Source organism: Halichoerus grypus, chromosome 10 (genome assembly GCF_964656455.1).
Source record: "Halichoerus grypus chromosome 10, mHalGry1.hap1.1, whole genome shotgun sequence".
Classification (NCBI taxonomy): domain Eukaryota; kingdom Metazoa; phylum Chordata; class Mammalia; order Carnivora; family Phocidae; genus Halichoerus; species Halichoerus grypus.
This window is the reverse complement of record NC_135721.1, coordinates 6,631,659-6,636,628: the sequence shown is the minus strand read 5'-3', so window position 1 is coordinate 6,636,628 and position 4,970 is coordinate 6,631,659. Positions and strand designations below refer to the sequence as shown.

The 4,970-nt window shown below is 46.9% G+C and overlaps 1 long non-coding RNA gene across 1 annotated transcript; it reads right to left on the bottom strand.

The window, feature by feature from the left end:
- Positions 1-1,086: 1,086 nt before the first annotated feature.
- On the bottom strand, positions 1,087-4,758 carry LOC118539165 (uncharacterized). The gene is made up of 2 exons (XR_004919006.2): positions 4,605-4,758; positions 1,087-1,761 (listed from the first exon to the last, which is right to left on the bottom strand). It is a non-coding gene; the product is annotated as an uncharacterized LOC118539165 (long non-coding RNA).
- Positions 4,759-4,970: the final 212 nt, after the last annotated feature.

Sequence of the window (4,970 nt, the reverse complement as noted above, 5' to 3'; positions counted from 1 at the left end):
GTGGCCTGTTGGGTCTGGTGTTAGGGTTGGCCAGAGGTGATAGTCAAACATTTCACAACTGGTGAGGAATAGGCATTGGCCCATCTGAGCCACTGGCCAGACCCTGTGGGGCAAAGGGACCACTCGTGATGAGGAATGATGCCATGTTCCCAGCTGCGGGTGCCTACGATTTGATGTTTGTGGAAGAGCATGTCCCGTAAGTATGGAATTTCTTTATTCTCCCACATATTCTGTCACCTTCAGCTGCCAGCAATTATAAGACAGAGCAGGAAGAGTCCTCTCACATTGACCAGATGCTGAATCGGCTCTGTGGGATGACCCTTCTTTCTTTCCTTCCATAAGCGGACATATGGTGCAGAGGAGAGAGCAGAAGTTTTGGAGCTAGATGGATGAACATTGAAATCCTTGCCCCACTACTGTGTGTGATTTGGGGCAAAATACTTAAGACCCTTGACCCTCAGTTTCTTTTGTGTAAGATGGAAATAATACATTGTATCTAATTTAGCAGCTGTGAAGTTTAAATGAGAAAATGTACTGATGGTACTTGGTATATAATAGGCATATGGTAATATGAGTTTCCCTCTCTCTCTGGGGTGAGTGGAACTCATTTACCTGATAGTTTAAAGGACACACTTCTTTCACTCTAAAAACCCTACTGGCCCCACCACGACAGGCTGAAATTTCACGGTCACCAGGCTACCCCCAAGAATGTTCTTTTTTTTTTTTTTTTTTAAAGATTTTATTCATTTATTTGACAGAGAGAGACACAGCGAGAGAGGGAACACAAGCAGGGGGAGTGGGAGAGGGAGAAGCAGGCTTCCCGCGGAGCAGGGAGCCCGATGCGGGGCTCGATCCCAGGACCCTGGGACCATGACCTGAGCCGAAGGCAGACGCTTAACGACCGAGCCACCCGGGCGCCCCTCCCGAGAATGTTCTCACACCTCTGCTTCTGCCGGCAGAGCTCTGTGCTTACCGAGGCGCAGCTGTGGGTTCCCAAGCCCGTTTACTCCAGCAGTATCTGCTATTTTAATTATATAGTTTAATTACATGCAATGCAACCAATAAAATATGAGGGTGTAAATAGAGTTATCTAGAAAAAAGAACTTTATTTTAGATAAAAGACTTAATAAGGGCGAATTACTCCATGTGGAATTCTAATGAGATGTGCAGAACTCCAATTAGGTACAATCACTCAAAATATGAATGAATAAATGCACATTTTAAGTTACAATGAGATGTTTAAGAATAAAGAAAACATTTTCCATCACTCTCTGTTTCATCCCAACCTTGTGGTGGAGTGACCTGCTGTGGCTTCTGGCCCCATTACAAATGCACTCGGTATCTCATTAGAAAATTTATGTGTATGTCTCATTATCCTCACCACAAGTTAAGATTCAGTGGAACTGTATGACCAAAAAACTTAACATAAGATCAATTTAACTAAGATAACATTTCTTTTTCACATAAAGGAAGTCTAGAGGTAGGGAAGTCTGTGTTATCAGGAAGCCAGGCTGCTGGGCTTGTTTGTTCTTTTTGCTTCCTCAACCATGGCTTCCATTCTCAAGATTTCTTCTTGAGTCCAAGGTGGTTGCGAGAGCTCCAGGTATCACATCCTTAGCTCCAGGGACCCCATCCTTGTTTCAAGCAACAGGAAGAAAGAGGGGGTGGCAGTAGTAGGGAAGGCTATTTCTCTATCTTTGTAAGGCTGGGAATTGTAGTCTTTTCTTCCCTCTGGCAATATGACCAGCTAAAATTCGGGGTCTTGTAAGCGGGGAGAAAGGCGAAAGTGGTTATTAGTGTTGGCAATTAGCAGTCTCTGCTATGTATTTTATTTAAATTCAATTAATTAACATATAGTATATTATTAGTTTCAGAGGCAGAGTTCAGTGATTTATCAGTCTTGTATAACACCCAGTGTTCATTACACCATGTGCCCTCCTTAATGTCCATCACCCAGTTACCCCATCCCTCCACCTACCTCCCCTCCAACAACCCTCAGTTTGTTTCCTATGATTAAGGGTCTCTTATGGTTTGTCTCCCTCTCTGATTTCATCTTGTTTTATTTTTCCCTCCCTTCCCCTATGTTCCTTTGTTTTGTTTCTTAAATACCATGTATGAGTGAACTCATATAACTCTTTCTCTGATTGACTTATTTCGCTCAGCATAATACCGTCTAGTTCTATCCACGTCGTTGCAAATGGCAAGATTTCATATTTTTGATGGCTGAGTAATATTCCATTGTATATATATCACATCTTTTTATCCATTCATTTGTCGATGGACATCTGGAGTCTTTCCATAGTTTGGCTATCGTTCTGCTGCATATTTTTATCCCCATTTTACAGGGAAGAACCTGCAGCTCAGAGAGGAACGATCACACAGCTAGTGAGTGACAGACCGAGACAGACACAGGTGAGCAGAAAGACCTGATGAGGTAAAAAACTCCTCCTGACGTTGAGGGTTTGCTAAGGCAGCATTTACCCACTGTTCTGAGTCACCTGTCTCAGGAATGCCTTTGTGTTTAAGACCCTGAAGTGGGCTTTCTTCAGCACTCAGCTGAGAGCTCGGAGCTGACTCTCAGTCGTATTTGTCCGTGGCAGATTTTTTTTTAAAAGATTTTATTTATTTTTTGACAGAGAGACACAGTGAGAGACGGAACACAAGCAGGGGGAGTGGGAGAGGGAGAAGCAGGCTTCCCACTGAGCAGGGAGCCCGATGTGGGGCTCGATCCCAGGACCCTGGGATCATGACCTGAGCTGAAGGCAGACACTTAACTGACTGAGCCACCCAGGCACCCCTGTCCATGGCAGATTTTTAATTGGTTTCCATTTTTGAGAAGTAGTCATAGCAGCTTTAGTCATGACTATGACGTGGTTCTTCAAAGTGGTTTCTTGTTAAAGGAAGATAGGATTGTCAGAGGAAAGAGTCGTGAAGACTCAGAATAGTATCCATAGATGGGCTTGCCTTGCGGGGTCTAGATTGGTGGTTCTCAAATGGGGGCAATTTGGCAATGTCTGGAGATGTTTTCAGACGTCATACTGGGAGAGGGTGCTAATGGTGTCTAGTGGGGAGAGGCCAGGGATACTGTGAAGCATCCTACAATGCACAGGACAGGCCCCTATGACGACAAGAAAAAATCAATAGGGCCAAGGTAGAGAAAACTCTTTCTCTTTCTGCTCTTGACTACAGTAAAAAGAGATCCTACAGAAGCCTACTCAGTAGATGTTTGGTTGATATTCTTAATTTTTTTTTTAAAGATTTTACTTATTTATTTGACAGAGAGAGAGAGAGAGCACAAGCAGGGGGAGCTGCAAGCAGAGGAGAGGGAGAAGCAGGCTCCCCGCAGATCAGGGACTCGATCCCAGGCCCCGGGGATCATGACCCGAGCTGAAGGTGGACACTTAACCGACTGAGCCACCCAGACGCCCCGGTTGATATTCAATATTGATAATAATACTCACAACCATATCTTTTAAAATCAATCATTAAGTACTCATTGAGTTACTCAATCCACAGAACGGGAACTTTGAGATCATCCAACGCAGAGATGGCAAGTCCGTGGGGTCTGTGCCATGCCATGCCTGCTCTCGCCCACACCCATAGAAAACCTTCAATCAGAGGGGTTTTTTTGTGGGGCCCAGAGGCAGCCTCTGAATCCTTCTCAACAGAGCAAGCCAGAGACTCAGTGGGCGAGTCTCCATGGTAGACCATAGTAGATTCCACGCCATCTGCTAGTGAATGTAGAGAGCATGGAATGTAAAACCTATTTGCCTTTCCTCTTCTAGTTCAACCCCTATTACTCTCCTGCTAAAACTAGAATCTCGGTTTCGTGACGTCTTGTCCACTGTTCATTTTCTATACTATAGCCAGCAACTTCATTTAAGATCCATTATGGTTTGAACTGTGTCCCCACAAGAAGCTAAGCCCCAGTACCTCAGAACATGACTGTATTTAGAGAGAGTGTTTTTACACAGGCAATCAAATTAAAACAAGGTCACAGAGACAGACACTCTCAGAGGGAAGACAGCGTGAAGACAAAGGGAGAAGACAGCCATCCACAAGCCGGGGGACACCCAAGGCTGCAGAAGCTGGGACAGGGGCCTGGGACAGAGTCTCCCTCGCTGCCCCCGCGAGGCACCAGCCCTGCTGACAGCCGGATCTCGGACTTCCAGCCTCCAGAGCTGTCGGTAGATTGAGCTCCTCACTCTGTGATAATTTGTTACCGCAGCCCTAGCAAACTCCTACAACTTCCTTAACGCCAACCGCTGTTATTCTAGATTGGTTGATTTTCATTGTCATGGACTTCTCTGTGGTTTGCATATTGTCATTTAGCCCGTGTTTTATTTGCTATCTCTTTCCCTCATCCACCTGTGCTGAGGAAGGAGCACTCTGCCGAGTCCTGAAGGCGCTGTCCACAGAGCTCTGGAGCTCTTCTCTCCTATCTGGTCCCCCTTCGGCCACTAGAGCCACCCGGCTCCCCGGACTTGGACTTGCTCATCCTCAGGTCACAGAAGTGGCGGCGCTCTGCCTGGGGCCTGTCCTGGGGCCACAGCCTGGAAAGTGTCTCTCCCAAGGCAGCCGGTGTAACGGCAGGGCCCCCTCACCTGTTGCCGGGCTCCGGGGCATCACTGTCCTTCATCACCTGCCGTCTCGTGTCTTGCGTGTCACTGTTTTATTGTCCTGTCTTGTTGTTGTTTCAGGTGGAAGGGAGAAGCTGATTTCATCTCGACGGAGTGGAAGACTCCATGGATATTGTTCAGCTTCTGCGAGTCCGGGAGAAAGTTGAGAGCAAAGAGTGACAAGGGAATTGAGATGGGAGGAAGCCAGGAAGGGAGAGGCCATGCCAGGAGGGGGGAGGCCGGGCTAGGAGGGGGGAGGCCGTGCCAGGATGGGGGAGGCCTCTGTCAGCTCCTCCTGAAGGCTCTGCTAAAGTCTCCCAGACCTGAAAACGGTTGTACGGGGCTCGGGGG